This window comes from Anabrus simplex, chromosome 1, assembly GCF_040414725.1.
Source record: "Anabrus simplex isolate iqAnaSimp1 chromosome 1, ASM4041472v1, whole genome shotgun sequence".
NCBI classification, from domain to species: domain Eukaryota; kingdom Metazoa; phylum Arthropoda; class Insecta; order Orthoptera; family Tettigoniidae; genus Anabrus; species Anabrus simplex.
In genome coordinates, this window is record NC_090265.1 from 288,461,295 (window position 1) to 288,479,987 (window position 18,693).

The 18,693-nt window shown below is 40.8% G+C and overlaps 1 protein-coding gene across 1 annotated transcript in view; it reads right to left on the reverse strand.

Annotated features, from left to right (window-relative positions):
- The window catches only part of Ddrgk1 (DDRGK domain containing 1), a 157,991-nt gene that overhangs the window by 117,133 nt on the left and 22,165 nt on the right, over positions 1–18,693 (reverse strand). The gene's annotated exons all lie outside the window — the stretch shown is intronic.

The following is an 18,693-nucleotide window of genomic DNA, read 5'->3' on the forward strand; positions in this document are numbered from 1 at the left end:
TTTTGACTACCTCTTTAACACTGCAAATAAATCCATCTATTATTTAAATCTCCCTATAAGAAAATGTTAGTGAATGCAAGTGGGCATTATTTTCAAATGAGCTGAGCTTGAGAGTCCATTATAGCATACGATTCTTTCAGTGTACCATGGCTCTGTATGTATTGCTTCAGAGGAAGTTTGGCTCCCCGCCAATGTACAGTGTACCGATAATGAACCGTGTGTGTTGTGTCTCACTGATCCGTGACTGCGTACGATTGTTTCGGTGTGCCATGGCTCACTGTATATCTCGCTGCAGCGGAAGCTTGGCTCTCCGCCAGTGTTCAGTGTGCCAACAAGGAGCTGTGTGTATCTTGTGTCTAACTGAGCCGTGCATGTTCACGATTCTTTCGGTGTGTCATGATTCACTGTCTTGCTGCAGCAGAAGCTCAGCTCCCCACCTATGTCCAGTGTCCTGCTAGTAAGCCATGAGTGCGCCACTCAGCACTGTCTGCTGGGAGTAAGCTGCAGCGTGTGCCGTGAGCTCGCTGTTCCTGTGAATCGATTCACTCGGACACTTGAATAAATCTATACACTGCTTTGAATCATGCATTCAGTAGCTAACACTAGTGCACAGGTTAGTTAGGATGACAAAACATAGTGTCATGTTTCAGTATGCAATTCTCTGCATACTATATATTGAAACGGGAATGCCCTGCGAGCATTCGCGTTCATGTATTTCTTGAGAAGAACGCACAAACACCCGACTGTAAGGATTCAAAACGAGCGCCGAGCGTGTGGGCATCATGGGTGATACACTGCAAGCAAAACGCTGCTACAGAGTGCCAACCAAGGCCAAGTGATGTCACACCGAAAGTTCTGTCCGATTCTATGGCATATCATCACGAACAGAAGGTTAAATTGTAATTTCGAGAACGTCACCTTGTAGGCCTGGTCAACAAATGCTACTACCCAAAATTTCATTAAAATCAGCGGAAGGATGGCCGATATATGAATTTTTTAAGATGCTCATATTTCCAGTCTCGCCATCGGACCTTGGGCAATAAAAGGAGGTCGCCAGCCTCGAGGAAGTCAGTGTGTGTGCGAGCGAGCACATTGTCGTGAACCAGTCGCCTCGCTATGTGTTACGGTTTGTTACTCTGTCTGGCTTAGGACTGGGGTTTTGAAAGTACGTAATACGAGTGTTGAAAGCCTTCTCTGTGAACTCTAATTTTGCGTGTAAGCGAAAGCTTATTCACTATTAATATTGGTCTGTCGAGCCGTGTAACATTATTTCGTTTTGTGAATTTCGTAATTGAAGAGACTGTACATTTTGAAACTGTGTTTAAAAGACTTAGGGCATAAAGAATGTGCATTAATTATTTCCTCTACAAGAGACTGTGTTAGGCTATTTTGTGAAATTGTGCCCTAGTGAAAGTACAATTCTCACGTGTATTTTTTTCTCTCAGTGTCCTTTTTGACAACTGAGTATAATAATTTCGTATGGCTATTTCTAGCTGAGTGCAGCCCTTGTAAGGCAGACCCTCCGATGAGGGTGGGTGGCATCTGCCATGTGTAGGTAACTGCGTGTTATTGTGGTGGAGGATAGTGTTATGTGTGGTTGTGAGTTGCAGGGATGTTGGGGGCAGCACTAACACCCAGCCCCCGGGCCACTGGAATTAACCAATGAGGGTTAAAATCCCCGACCCAGCCAGGAATCGAACCCGGGACCCTCTAAACTGAAGGCCAGTATGCTGACCATTCAGCCAACGAGTTGGACGACAATTGAGTGATTATATACAATTGAAAATGTCGGAATGTGACAGGGAGCACGTGCGAATGTGGTTGGAGGAGGCAGAAAGCGATAATCAAAGTATGCTCGGCGTTGAGGATGAAGACGAACTAGAGGAGAATTTTGTAGAAGAAACTGCAGAACACAGTGATACTGAGGAGACACCAGTACCGATAGTAGAAGAAGAGGATGAAGAACCTGTGCCGATACAGTCTTCTCCGACTCTTACAAAAACACTTATCATGTAATTTTGTTTAATTATATGTGTTTATAAAAATAAAAAGTTTTAATTCATAACATGGGTTTTATATCATATATTTTACACACCCAGGTCCAAAATAATTGATAAAGTGATTTTAACAAGTGTAAAAAGAAATTAACCTGTGTTCTACAATAGTAGAACGCGCGACCATTCATGTAACGCTATGAGGCGCGACCACTGCAGTGTTCAGATGGTCATATTTCCAGTCTCGCCGTCCGACCTTGGGCAATAAAAGGAGGTTGCCACCCTTGAGGAAGTCAGTGTGTCACTGAATGTGTCAGTGTGTGTGCGAGCGAGCACATCATCATGAACCAGTCGCCTCGCTATGTGATACGGTTTGTTACTCTGTCCGACTTAGGACTGGGGTTTTGAAAGTACGTAATACGAGTGTTGAAAGCCTTCTCTGTGAACTCTAATTTTGCGTGTAAGAGAAAGCTTATTCACTATTAATATCGGTCTGTTGAGCCGTGTAACATTATTTCGTTTTGTGAATTTCGTAATTGAAGAGACTGTACATTTTGAAACTGTGTTTCAAGGACTTAGGGCATAAAGAATGTGCATTAATTATTTCCTCTACAAGAGACTGTGTTAGGCTATTTCGTGAAATTGTGCCCTAGTGAAAGTACAATTCTTTTATGGACAGTGTTATTTGTTTCATAAAGGACAGTGCCTACTTTTCTTTCAAAGACTGTGTCAATTACTCCGTGAGAAAAACAGTGCCGACATTTTCTTTTCATAAGACTGTGCCAACCTTCATTTCTGAAAGATTGCATTAATCCATTTCGCAGAACTGTGCTAACATTTATTTTCATAAAACTGTGCTGATATTTCCTTTCAAAGACTGTGCTGATTCGTGAAATACGGTGCCTTTATTTCTTGTCAAGGGACTATGTCAATTCCCCTCATAAAGACTGTGTCTACATTTTTGTGTAATATTGTGCCACAGTGGAAAAGTTATCTCTGAGAAATTATGTGATTTTTGTTAAGACTGCGTCATAATAGAACTTGGTTCTCTTTCACAAGACTGTGTCATGAACTTATTTTTTTCTGTCTTCGCAGAAACTTTAACTTATTTCTACGTGTGCGTGTGTTAGAACATTGCCTGTGCTCATTTTAAACTGTACAAAGACTGTGTCCGAAAGACTTAATTTATTTTCTTTTGCACTGAGATTAAGTGAAGTGGCAAACCATCGTATCTCAGAAAGTTCCAGATTATTTTAATTATCTATCACTTTGAGTTCAACAGTGACTATTGCGCGAACAATATTAATCATTTACATAGAACTGAGTTCATCTCTTTTCCAAAAGTAATGTGTGTCCAACACCATTCCTGGTTGAACTTGTTCAACCAGTAAACAGTGTCTCGCCATAATTTGCACTGCAGTTCAGTAGAGAAGTGTCGTATCAGATTCTATTGACATTCTGTGCGAAAGTTTTATATTTCTCTACCCCCTTCATGGGACTTAGTGGAATACAAAACTCAACAACTATTCCACGCTGCACTATTATCAGACGACCGCCCCAGGTCCGAGTCTCCTTCAACAAGCGCTGTGGGACGCCGCCGATGCCGCAGAACGACACCTTCTCCACATCTTCGAGAACATTCAAATCATTCGTCTGTAAAAGGTGATATAATTTCCATGCATTTTTTTTAATAAACTGCAAGTTCCACTTTAAATATGAACTCATTTCACTACCCTTCTCTCGTACTCTCTAAAGCATGAACCGTACACGCATTGACGTAATCCATGCTCTCTACAAAGCTGAAGTACTGGCGTTCCTGTTTCAATATATATATATATATATATATACATACACACACACATGCATATATATATATTCTGCTTTCCCTATACTACGGCTAGATATATTTAGTTCACTACAAATCAGACAGTAGCCCATATCATCGCAAAATCCCTGGAAAACCCACACATTCCTAACAGATTTCCTGAATTCAAAGTCAGTTAAGACATGGTCTATTATGGATCTGGTGTCCTTACTCTGTCATGTGCAGTGGTGAATAGCTCTAGTTTGGTGTTTCAATTTGCTTTTAGTCACACCGATACAGGTAGGTCTTATGGCGACGATGGGATAAGAGAGGACTACAAGTGGGAAGAAAGCAGCCATAGCCTTAATTAAGGTACAGCCCCAGCATTTACTTGGTGTGAAAATGGGAAACCATGGAAAACAGTCTTCAGGGCTGCAAATCGTGGGGTCCGAGCCTACTATCTCCTGAATGCAAGCTCACAGCTGTGTGACCATAACCGTAGGGCCAACTCCAACGGTATGCAGTGAATAGACTTATGCTTGTAGAATTTATTCATAACTGCCTATCCCATAATAGCACAGAAGTCCAATAAACTATTCCAATTCATATTAGCTTCCATATCTTCCCCATATTGACCCACCAACTTCCCATATCCTTCAATTCTATTTCCAAATCCAGCATTGAAACAGCCCATTAGCACTATCCTATCCTTGCTGTTGACCCGGACTCAGCCAGTTCTACTTTCTTCCATTAGCCCCATCAATATTGATAGCTACCCATCGAATTCTATCTTGTTCACCAAGTGCTTCATAAAACTTGTCAACTTCCTCCTCAACTGCACACTCACATGGTGAACAGACCAAGACAATTCTCATCCCAATTCCTCTAACTGCAAAATGTACCCACCTCATTCGCTCATTTACGAGCCTAACAGAAACTATGTTGCGTCCAATAGTAGAACAGTCCTGTAACATACTCTGCCCTTCCCGTTTGAATTACCCGTCAAGAACACTTTGTAATCTTCTATCTCTTTCTCGTTATCTCCCCTTACCCAAATATCTTTAACTCCTAACACATCAAGACGTATCCTCCTTGCTGACTCTGCCAGTTCTACTTTTTTCCATTAACCCCATCAATATTGATAGCTACCCATCGAATTCTATCTTGTTCACCAAGTTGTTTCCAAGGAGTCCCTTGCCTATCAAATGGAAGTAGGACTCCATTACTCCTACTGATCCGAGGCTTGCTTAAAACGTTCTGAACTCGGAAAATTCTGTGAAGCAGGATCCTACCCTACTTACACGTAGTCCCAGTGTGGATCTCTCCTCTAACGGGTTAAGGACCATCAGTGGATTGTACAGTTCTAGCCGCCTGAGCACAAGGAAGGCCATGACTCAGAAAATGTCCAAGATGCCCACTCCCATTCCATAGCAACGGGATTCCCAGTTCTCAGGAACACTTACTAGGCCATTCAGCTGACCTTTCCTGAAACACATACAATTAGTTTCACTTCCATATAAGAGAAAATTCTAAGCTGCCAAATGGGATCTTTGAACAATCTTTTGATTATTAACATAAAATAACTATGAAAAAGAAGTGTAAAAATTCTCATCTATAGCATACGAAAATTTGACAGAGGGAAATTTACATGAAAAATAGCTGAAGGTTCTAATTTGATTAATGACTAGAATAAACAACATTCAATAAGAAATATTATTCAATATGCAGACAACACTACATCAAGTGCCAGATACCTGAATTTCTATTCATGTCTACATTGTACCCTCCAATTCAACAGGTGCAAAATCAATGTTGGAAGAAAATGTGAAGATAGCCAGAGTATTGTATACCTATGTATATGATCTTATACTGGTTTCTCCCTCCTCTGCGAACCATGTGACCTTGCCGCGGTGGGGAGGCTTGCGTGTCCCAATGATGCAGATAGCCGAGCCGCAGGTGCAACCATATCGGATGGGTATCTGTTGAGAGACCAGACTAACGAATGGTTCATCGAAAGGGGGGTAGCAGTCTTTCGGTAGTTGCAAGGGCGGCAGTCTAGATGATATTGACTGATACGGCCTTGTAATAATACTCAACATAGCTTAGCTGTGTTGATACTGCTACACGGCTGAAAGCAACGGGAAACTACAGCCGTAACTACGTCCCAAGGACATGCAGCTCTCTCTGTATGAATGATGTACTGATGATGGCTTCCTCCCGGGTAAAATATTCCGGAGGTAAACAAGTCCCCCATTTGGATCTCCGGGTGGGGACTACACGAGAGGGGGCGATCATCAGGAAGATGGATACTGACATTCTGCGAGTCGGAGCGTGGAATGTTAGAAGTTTGAATCGTTGTGGTAGGTTAGAGAATCTGAAAAGGGAGATGGATAGGCTAAAGTTAGATGTAGTTGGTATAAGTGAAGTACGTTGGCAGGAAGAACAGGATTTTTGGTCAGGCGACTACCAAATTATCAACACGAAATCAAACAGGGGAAATGCAGGAGTTGGTTTAATAATGAATAAGAAAATAGGGCAGCGGGTAAGCTACTATGACCAGCATAGTGAAAGAATTATTGTCGTCAAGATAGACACCAAACCAATGCCCACTACAATAGTGCAGGTCTATATGCCTACTAGTTCAGCGGATGATGAAGAAATTTAAAGAATATATGAGGAGATAGAAGATTTAATACAATATGTAAAAGGTGATGAGAATCTAATTGTGATGGGAGACTGGAATGCAGTGGTAGGCCAAGGAAGAGAAGGTAGTACAGTAGGAGAATTTGGATTGGGACAAAGGAACGAAAGAGGAAGTCGGCTGGTTGAATTCTGCACTGATCATAATTTAGTCCTTGCCAATACTTGGTTCAAACACTACAAAAGACGGCTGTATACGTGGACGAGACCTGGAGACACCGGAAGGTATCAAATAGACTTCATTATGATTAGGCGGAGATTCAGAAACCAGGTGTTGGATTGCAAAACTTTCCCAGGAGCAGACGTGGACTCTGACCACAACTTGTTGGTCATGAAATGCCATCTGAAGTTGAAGAAAGGAAAGAATACAAAAAGATGGGATCTAGACAAGTTGAAAGAAAAGAGAGTGAGGGATTGCTTCAAGGAACATGTTGCACAAGGACTAAATGAAAAGGCTGAAGGAATCACTATAGAGGAAGAGTGGAGAGTCATGAAAAATGAAGTCAGTAGGGCTGCTGAAGAAATGTTAGGAAGGTAGAAAAGATCAACTAAGAATCAGTGGATGACTCAGGAGATACTAGACCTGATTAATGAACGACGAAAATACAAGAATGCTAGAAATGAAGAGGGCATAAAAGAATACAGGCGATTAAAGAATCAAGTGGATAGAAAATGCAAGGTAGCTAAGGAAGAATGGGTGAAGGAGAAGTGCAAGGATGTCGAAGGCTGTATGGTCCTGGGAAAGGTAGATGCTGTATACAGGAAAATCAAGGAAACCTTTGGAGAAAGGAAATCTAGGTGCATGAATATTAAGAGCTCAGATGGAAAGCCACTTCTAGGGAAAGAAGACAAAGCAGAAAGATGGCAGGAGCATATCCAACAGTTGTATCAAGGTAAAGATGTAGATAATTTTGTTCTGGAACATGAAGAGGCTGTTGATGCTGATGAAATGGGAGACCCAATTTTGAGGTCAGAGTTTGACAGAGCTGTGAGTGACCTAAATAGGAACAAGGCACCTGGAATTGATGATATTCCCTCTGAATTACTGACTGCCTTAGGAGAAACCAGCATGGCAAGGTTATTTCATTTAGTGTGCAAGATGTATGAGACAGGAGAAGTCCCATCCGATTTTCGACAGAATGTTGTTATACCTATTCCCAAGAAAGCCGGTGCTGACAGGTGTGAAAACTACCGCACCATTAGTTTAGTATCTCATGCCTGCAAAATTTTAACAAGTATTATTTACAGAAGAATGGAAAAACAAGTTGAAGCTGAGTTGGGAGAAGATCAGTTTGGCTTCAGAAGAAATGTAGGAACACGTGAAGCAATCCTGACTTTACGTCTGATCTTAGAGGATCGAATCAAGAAGGACAAGCCCACGTACATGGCATTTGTAGATCTAGAAAAGGCATTCGATAATGTTGATTGGACCAAGCTATTTATGATTCTGAAGATGATAGGGATCAGACACCGAGAACGAAGAATTATCTACGATCTGTATAAAAATCAGTCTGCAGTGATAAGAATCGAGGGCTTTGAAAAAGAAGCAGCAATCCAGAAAGGAGTGAGGCAAGGCTGCAGTTTGTCCCCTCTCCTTTTCAATGTTTACATAGAACAGGCAGTAAAGGAAATCAAAGAGAAATTTGGAAAGGGAATCACAGTCCAAGGAGAGGAAATCAAAACCTTGAGATTTGCCGATGATATTGTTATTTTATCTGAGACTGCAGAAGATCTCGAGAAGTTGCTGAATGGTATGGATGAAGTCTTGGGTAAGGAGTACAAGATGAAAATAAGTAAGTCCAAAACAAAAGTAATGAAGTGCAGTCAAACGAAGGCAGGTGATGTAGGAAATATTAGATTAGGAAACGAAGTCTTAAAGGAAGTAGATGAATATTGTTACTTGGGTAGTAAAATAACTAATGATGGCAGAAGCAAGGAGGACATAAAATGCAGACTAGTACAAGCAAGGAAGAGCTTTCTTAAGAAAAGAAATTTACTCACTTCAAACATTGATATCGGAATTAGAAAGATGTTTTTGAAGACTTTTGTGTGGAGCGTGGCATTGTATGGAAGTGAAACATGGACGATAACTAGCTCAGAAAGAAAGAGAATAGAAGCTTTTGAAATGTGGTGTTACAGAAGAATGCTGAAGGTGAGATGGATAGATCGAATCACGAATGAAGAGATACTGAATCGAATTGGTGAGAGGAGATCGATTTGGCTAAATTTGACGAGAAGAAGAGATAGAATGATAGGACACATCTTAAGACACCCAGGACTTGTTCAGATGGTTTTTGAAGGAAGTGTAGGTGGTAAGAACGGTAGGGGTAGACCAAGGTATGAATATGACAGGCAGATTAGAGCAGATGTAGGATGCAATAGTTACGTAGAAATGAAAAGATTAGCACATGATAGGGTGGCATGGAGCACTGCATCAAACCAGTCTATGGACTGATGACTCAAACAACACTGGTTTCTCTGTAAGGTATAGCTTCAGTATTGACCACCTCCCAGAACGCGTCATGCTGGGCACGGCAGACAAAGCTCTGTTGTTAGTTGCTACATCACAAGCTCAGATAATGCTACCACACCTGCTCTGGTAAATCCTGAGAGAGATTTGTTTGCATACATTGACAAAACACCATTGGTCTAACAATTCAGGCGCGCTTAGCAATGAACCTCTCAAAGGGAATGTGGTCCCGCACAGCAGGGCTTCTGTTTCATGAGAGACCATTTTTTGTCTAACAGTAATAATAGTAATAATGAAATGGCATATGGCTTTTAGTGCTGGGAGTGTCCAAGGATAAGTTTGCTACCCAGTTGCAGGTCTTTTGATTTGAAACCCGTAGGCGACCTTCGTGTCATGAGGAGGATGAAATTATGATGAAGACGACCCATACACCCAGCCCCCGTGCCAGCGAAATTAACCAATGATGGTTAAAATTCCCGGCCCTGCCAGGAATCGAACCTGGGACCCCTGCGACCAAAGGCCAACACGCTAACCATTTAGCCATGGAGCCGGACATAATAATAATAATAATAATAATGCATAACTTACTGTTGTTCATAAATTCTGATTAAGACTTTTTACTGTTTCACAGTTGGTAACAAAATATGAATTCTGAGAGTAATGCCATGCTGATTTTGTGTCAGCCAATATGAGTGTTCCTTCACCTGCCTACTTTAAAAAATGTTGGTAGTTTAACGATGTTTTTTACTATAAAAGTGAAGTTACTTCTTAGTGGGTTGGTGGGTCCTCAGCAGTGGCAAAGAGCACTTCTATTTCCCCAACATGTCAAGCAGGGTAATATATAAAATTCCGTATCTTAAGTTATATATTTTCACTACAGGGGGAAATACTAAAGTTTTAACCTCTATAAGAATGATAAACTTTCATTTTATTCCAGACAGCACTTATGCTCTTTTCTACTAGCTGATTACCCTCAAGTGTCTCCCATAAGCCCAATCCCTTGTCCACATCGTAGGAGATGGGCAACGTTAGAAGTAGGGGAATGCCTGTAAGGGTGAAATACATGGGGGACCCTGGGACTGCTACGGTAGCTGTGAAGGCCTTACAGGAACCCTGAAAATAGTGACTAATAGGGCTCTGGTAAAGCTATTGCCTTGTAGTATAGTGAGTTGGTTTTCCAAAGGCTACGGGAAGAAACCCTGACAGAAAATCAGCATGCCTAGATGCTATAGGAGGCAGCCCCTCCACTGGGCTTTGGGTGCTGTGGGCTAATAACTTGCACACCCGAGAATCATGTACTACCTTAACACATACAAAAGTAAACCGGACGGATATCTTGATCACAACTTCTGGAATGAAAACTCGGACTCTAATTGATTTCTGAAATGTGCGAACAATGTACAAAGCAGGAAAGTTGGAACAGATTTCAAAGGAAATGGATTGCTATAAGATTTGGACTGAGTGAAACACGATGGAATGGATTTGGAGAGCATCAGTTGAGAGATGGCAAAACATTGTTATATTCAGGAAAGGAAGAAAATGATGACCAAAGCAGAGTGCGACTGTTGCTGACAAGAGAAGCACAAAAATGCCTCCTTAACTGGAACCCTGTTTCAGACTGCACCATTACAGCACAGTTCAAGACAAGAGTTAGAAATATTAATCTGGTATAGTGCTGTGCACCAACAGAAACAGCAGAGCTGGAAGAAAAGGACCATTTTTATGGACAGCGTGAAAGTTAAAGAAGAAATGCTAATGGGCGATTTGAATGCCAAGATACATACATACACATACATACATTATCATTATAGACTGTTATGCCTTTCAGCGTTCAGTCTGCAAGCCTCTGAGAATTTACTAAACGTCGCCACAATCCTCGATTTGCAACTAGTGTTGTGGCCTCATTTAGTTCTATACCTCTTATCTTTAAATCGTTAGAAACCGAGTCTAACCTTCGTCGTCTTGGTCTCCCTCTACTTCTCTTACCCTCCATAACAGAGTCCATTATTCTCCTAGGTAACCTATCCTCCTCCATTCGTCTCACATGACCCCACCACCGAAGCCGGTTTATGCGTACAGCTTCATCCATCAAGTTCATTCCTAAATTAGCCTTTATCTCCTCATTTCGAGTACCCTCCTGCCATTGTTCCCACCTGTTTGTACCAGCAATCATTCTTGCTACTTTCATGTCTGTTATTTCTAACTTATGAATAACATATCCTGAGTCCACCCAGCTTTCGCTCCCGTAAAGCAAAGTTGGTCTGAAAACAGACCGATGTAAAGATAGTTTCATCTGGGAATTGACTTCCTTCTTACAGAATACTGCTGATCGCAACTGCGAGCTCACTGCATTAGCTTTACTACACCTTGATTCAATCTCACTTACTATATTACCATCCTGGGAGAACACACAACCTAAATACTTGAAATTATCGACCTGTTCTAGCTTTGTATCACCAATCTGACATTCAATTCTGTTGAATTTCTTACCTACTGACATCAATTTAGTCTTCAAGAGGCTAATTTTCATACCATACTCATTGCACCTATTTTCAAGTTCCAAGATTATAGACTGCAGGCTTTCGGCACAGTCTGCCATTAAGACCAAGTCGTCAGCATAGGCCAGACTGCTTATTACATTTCCACCTAACTGAATCCCTCCCTGCCATTTTATACCTTTCAGCAGATGATCCATGTAAACTATGAACAGCAAAGGTGAAAGATTACAGCCTTGTCTAACTCCTGTAAGTACCCTGAACCAAGAACTCATTCTACCATCAATTCTCACTGAAGCCCAATTGTCAACATAAATGCCTTTGATTGATTTTTATAATCTACCTTTAATTCCATAGTCCCCCAGTATGGCGAACATCTTTTCCCTCCGTACCCTGTCATATGCTTTCTCTAGATCTACGAAACATAAACACAACTGCCTATTCCTCTCGTAGCATTTTTCAATTACCTGCCGCATACTGAAAATCTGATCCTGACAGCCTCTCTGTGGTCTGAAACCACACTGGTTTTCATCCAACTTCCTCTCAACGACTGATCGCACCCTCCCTTCCAAGATGCCAGTGAATACTTTGCCTGGTATACTAATCAATGAGATACCTCGATAGTTGTTGCAATCCTTCCTGTTCCCTTGCTTATAGATAGGTGCAATTACTGCTTTTGTCCAATCTGAAGGTACCTTACCAACACTCCATGCTAATTTTACTACTCTATGAAGCCATTTCATCCCTGCCTTCCCACTATACTTCACCATTTCAGGTCTAATTCCATCTATTCTTGCTGCTTTATGAAAATCGAGTTTATTTACCATCCTTTCCACTTCCTCAAGCATAATTTCACCAACATCATTTTCCTCCTCCCCATGAGCTTGGCTGTTCGCAACACCACCAGCATGATTTTTTCCTTTTACATTGAGAAGATGTTCAAAATATTCCCTCCACCTCTCCAGTGATTCCCTGGGATCTATTATGAGTTCACCTGAATTACTCAAAACACTGTTCATTTCCTTTTTCCCTCCCTTCCTAAGATTCTTTATTACTGTCCAGAAAGGTTTCCCTGCTGCATGACCTAGCCTATCCTAGTTGTTACCAAAATCTTCCCATGACTTCTTTTTGGATTCAACAACTATTTGTTTACCTCTGTTTCTTTCATCTACGTACAAATCCCTGTCTGCCTCGGCCCTTTTTTGGAGCCATTTCTGATAAGCCTTCTTTTTACGTTTACAGGCTGCTCTCACTTCATCATTCCACCAAGATGTTCGCCTTTTCCCATCTTTACACACAGTTGTTCCTAGGCATTCCCTTGCTGTTTCTACTACAGCATCCCTGTATGCCACCCATTCACTTTCTATATCCTGAACCTGCTTACTGTCTACTGTTCGAAACTTCACTAATCATATCCATGTACTTCTGTCTAATTTCCTTGTCCTGGAGATTTTCTACCCTTATTCGTTTGCAGACAGATTTCACTTTCTCTACCCTAGGCCTAGAGACACTTAGTTCACTACAGATCAGATAGTGGTCTGTATCATCGAAAAATCCCCGAAAAACTCTTACATTCCTAACAGATTTCCTGAATTCAAAGTCTGTTAAGATATAGTCTATTATGCATCTGGTACCCCTAGCCTCCCATGTGTAGCGGTGAATAGCCTTATGCTTGAAGAATGTATTCGTAACAGCTAAACCCATACTAGCACAGAAGTCCAGCAAACGCTTCCCATTCCCATTAGCTTCCATATCTTCCCCACATTTACCAATCACCCTTTCGTATCCTTCAGTTCTATTCCCAACTCTCGCATTGAAATCGCCCATTAGCACTATTCTATCCTTGCTGTTGACCCTGACCACGATGTCACTCAATGCTTCATAAAACTTGTCAACTTCATCCTCATCTGCACCCTCACATGGTGAATAGACGGACACAATTCTTGTCTTAATTCCTCCCACTGACAAATCTACCCACATCATTCGCTCATTTACGTGCCTAACAGAAACTATGTTGCGTGCAATGGTATTCCTGATAAAGAGCCCTACCCCAGACTCTGGCCTTCCCTTTCTAACACCCGTCAAGTAAACCTTATAATCTCCTAGCACATCCAGATGCATCCTCTTTGCTGACTCAGCCAGTTCTACCTTCTTTCTTCCATAAGCCCCATTAATATTGATAGCTCCCCATCGAATTCCATTTCGTTCGCCAAGTTGTTTCCAAGGAGTCCCTCACCTGTCAAATGGGAGTTGGACTCCATTACTCCCATAGGTCCGAGGCTTGCTTAAAGTGTTCTGAGCTCGGTAAATTCATGAAGCAGGATGCTGCCCTACTTGCACATAGTCCAAGTGAGGATCTCTCCTCTAACGGGTTATGGACCACCGGTGAATTGTATAGTCCTAGCCGCCGGAGCACAAGGAGGGCCACGACTCAGAATATGTCCGAGATGCCCACTCCCATTCCATAGCAATTGGTATCCCGACTCTCAGGACCACTTACTAGACCACTCAGCCGTTGCCCATGGTTCACGAACTAGGACGTGACTACAGTAACCCACAAACATGAACCATGAATGCCAAGATTGGGAATAAAAATGATGAGGTGGAAAGAGTTCTAGGGAAACACGGAGTGGGAGTCCAGAATGACAATGGAGAGTGCTTTGTAGAATTCTGCCCAAATAACCATTTGGTGATCGGTGGATCAATTTTTCCTCACAGGACATGTCACAAAGTAACATGGGGTTCGCCAGAAGGGGAAAACACAACATCAAATTGATCACTTTGCAATCCGCCAGATGTGGAGAATATCCCTCTTAGACACTCGGAACAAAAGAAGCGCAGATTGTGGAAGCGACCATGACCTGATAATAGCCAAAGTTAGACTGAAAATTGCTGCAGTAAACTGAAGAAAAAAACGAAGTGGAAAAAGAAAATTCAACATTGAAAAATTGAAAGCTGCTGACATTAAAAAGGATTTTGTAATCAAGCTGAAGATAGGTACAGTTCACTTGATCTAGATAACGCGGCATGAGTCCCAAATGAAACGAGAATGAATGGAAAATGGGAAAAGATAAATTCAGCCTTCCTAAAAACAAGTGAGGAGATACTGCGATTCAAGCAAAACAGGAGAAGACAAAGCTAAATCATTACAAAGATGAAACAATGAAAAGAAGCTTGATAGAGCAGTTCACAAGCTGCAAGAAATGATAGAAGGAACCATGTAAATAGCCTAGCAGAGTTGCCACAGGAGGTAGCACTTAAAGGAGACTCAAAACAGCTCTACATCACAAAACAACTGTCTCAGAAGAAATTCAATCAGCACAGGCCAGTAAAACCCAAGGAAGGTAAGAAGCTTAAGAATAGTGAAGAACAAATGAGAAGATAAAAAGAGCATTTCAGAGAAGTGCTGAACAAAGTCATGGTACAGGAGGATCAAGGAGAGGAAAACTATAGAGACGTTCCGGAATTGAGGGTGAATATCAACCTCCTGACAAAGAGCGAGGTCAAAAAGTCACTGAAAAGCTGAAAGGAAGGCAAAGCACCTGGCGTGGACAATATTGTGAAGGAGGTGCTGAATGTACACGAGTTGACAGCTGAGATGCTTTTGCCATTGTTCGAAGACATATGGAAGACAGAGACACTCCCAGGGGATTGGAAGAAGGGTATTTTGATAAAACTACCAAAGAAGGGGGATCTGACTTGTTGCACCAACTGGCAGAATTCTCCACTCCCATTCTATACCTCTTATCTTTAAATCGTTAGAAACCGAGTCTAACCTTCGTCGTCTTGGTCTCCCTCTACTTCTCTTACCCTCCATAACAGAGTCCATTATTCTCCTAGTAAAGTTTTTTCGAGAATCATATTGAACCGATTGAGAGAACCATTGGAGGCTAAGGTCCGGAAAGAGCAGGCAGGTTTTAGAGAACACCGATCCTGCATAGACCAAATAAATAGCTTACGAATTATAGTAGAACAGTCCATGGAATATCAGTCTTCACTGTACTTGGCATTCATTGACTTTGAAAGAGCTTTTGATAGTGTACAGCGCCAAGCAATCTGGAGAGCGATGAAGGGGTATGGGATTCCAACAAAAATCATCAACATGGTAAAAATGCTATACAGAGAATATACGTGCCAAGTGAAACATGGTGGAGACCTTTCAGAGCCCTTTCAAATAGAGTCAGGAGTGGGACATGGGTGCCTGCTCTCACCTTTGTTGTTCTTGTTGACATTAGATCAGGTCATGAGAAAAGTAGTTGAAGGGAAGCAGAGGGAATACAATGGGGGATGACAGATCGTCTGGAAGATTTGGACTTCGGGGATGATATATGCCTATTACACTCACTCATTTAGACATATGACTGAGAAAATGAAAGACCTCAAAACGGAAGCACAAAAGGTGGGACTCAAAATAAACATTGCCAAGACAAAGGAGCTAAGGATCAATGCCAGAAACACGAACCCACTGGTATTAGAGAACGAGATAGAGCGAGTTGAGAATTTCTATTTCTAGGAAGTATTATTTCTAGAAGTGGAGGGGCAAATGATGTCCAAAATAGGGTAAACAAGCGCAAAGGGGCCTTTGCTCAGCTCTGGCCAGTGTGGAAGTCCAGAGAATTGAGAACAAAGACTAAATTGAGGATCTTTGAGACAAATATGAAATCAGTGCTCTTCTACGGGTGTGAGACGTGGAAGGTGACTGGAGAGATAACACGCAATGTCCAGACTTTCATTAACAGATGTTTAAGAACCATCCTAGGAGTGTGATGGCCAGATATTATATCAAATCAGGAATTGTGGGAGCGTACCCAACACCACAAGGCTGAAATCCAGATAAGTAAATGGAAATGGATAGGTCACACACTGAGTAAAGGTCCTGACAGCATTCCAAAACAGGCCCTTGCATTGAATCCACAAGGAGCTCTAGAAGAAGAGGGAGACCAAGGATAACATGGCGTCGAACAGCGGAAGTGGAGTCAGTTGGGAAGTCCTGGTAGAATATCAAAACTGCGGCAGCAAATCGAGTCAGATGGAGAGCTCTTGTATGTGCCCTATGCTCCACCCAGAGTAATAGGTATTAAATGAAGTAGGCCTAAGTAAAAAATTACCCTCAAGTATAAGTCATGGCAGCTACCACATAAAGCTTGTAATTTTCTTGTTCTGAAAGACCATGTTTGAGCATGAAATATTCTCCTTTTTAAAATGAGTAGAACAAAGTGTTTCATGATCATCTTGTTATCCAATGCCTTGTCCAGTGGCAGGGTCAGGCAAGAGGTTCTGCTGTCTGCATTTGATTTGGTCATGGACCGTGTCAGCCCATACATTTACTGTTATGCAGCATATCAGGCCTTTGTTGATAAGATAATCCCTTGGCTCACCTACAATGTGTAACCATCTTTACAACTGTATCAGCTCCTGCTCACAGCCTATGCAACCACTTGTGCAGAAAGGGACCTAAAATCAGACTCTTCATTTTTGAGATTTTTGTGGTTATGATATTGGTATAAGATAATGAGCATGTAACCAGAATGTACAGCTAACGGTGGAGTCAGAATTCTATGTGAAGATATAAAAATACAAGCAGATATAGCTAAAAAAAGTAACAAAATGGTTAAGATTAAAGACAGAAAATGGGAGGGAAATACTACACAGTATTTAGCATACCAACACCAGATGAAACATCTACATGATGAGTATTGGGTAAACAGGGTACAGTACAATATAGTTTATTGCCGTTAGACAACATACAGTTGCTATAGACAAAGTCAAATACAATACATAAGTTACAGTTTAAAAAATATAAATACATCTAATTGTCATTAAACAGAGCACTACATATAAAAGGTTTATATACACTGAAAAGTAAAATGAAAGCTTATCATGACACTTTGGGCTATTAGTCTATTGAATAGTAACCCAGAATTTGATCATAACTACCAGTGTTACCTACCTATTAGGAAGGTGCTGACTTACTTATTCTTCAAATTCAGATAGGCCCCTAGTGAATAAAAACTTTTTAATATCAGCCATTTTTTTAGATATGTTTTGAAGTTAAGGGCATATCTTTCTACCATTTTTAGATAAGCTTATTGAATAATTTAAACCCATTATATCTATAATTTTCTTGTGTCTTTTTCAATCTAATGTGTGGTAAATCTAAATCATTCCTTCCCCATGTATCGTATGAATGTACATTTCTACGAGATGTCAGATCATCAAGATTTTCTTTGATATTAAGGATGCAATAAAACAGGTTATGTATAGTGATGGGAGAGTCACAATACCAAGTTCTTGAAACATAGGCCTGCATGACTCCCTATTGGCCTTGCCTTTTATACAACTATTTGCCTACTTTTGCTACTTAAACACATCTTGTGCGCCTCTCGAATTCTCCCAGAATATGGTACCTTATGATAAATGTGATTGGAAGAAAGAATAGTATGCACACAACATCCGATTACTACTAACTGACTCTTTCAGACTTCGAAGTAAAAATAACCTCCTAGACAGTCTTTTACAAAACTTTTGTGTGTGAGTACATCAGATTAACTTAGAATCCAAATGTATTCCCAATAATTTGACAAAACTATGTCCCTTACATGTAACAAGCTTTAATAGCTTCATTTCTATTAATACCGTATTGTGTGAATTTCTCTAATTAATTTATCTTTCACATTTGTTAAGTCCTTACCACTTGTTATGATGGTGATATCATCTGCATAGAGTACTGGTAAATTACTTACCATATCATTTATATACATATATGAGGAAGAGAAAAGGTCCTATAACAGATCCCTGAACTACGCCTGTTTCTATTTCGAGTGCTACCGATTTTTTGTTTTCAACTTGTACAATTTGATGTCTGTCGTTGAGATAGGATGTGATTAATAATAATTCTACATCTTTAACCCTGTAATAGTTGAGCTTTCTTATTAGTATATCATGTAGTACAGAATCAAAAGCTTTACTGAGGTCTAACAATGTAGCACATGTTATGTGGTGAAATTCAAAACCAAGCATTACCTCAGTCACAATATTTTCTACAGCTTTAATGATGGATTTATCAGTTCCAAAAACAATCTGCAGTATTTAATAAATTGTACTTTCAAAATATGCTGATAACTGCACTTTTATACAATGTTCTATTAATTTAGGTATAATTGAAACAATTGAAATGGGTCGATAGTTACCTGGATCCAATCTATCACCATTCTTACGGACAGGTATTGT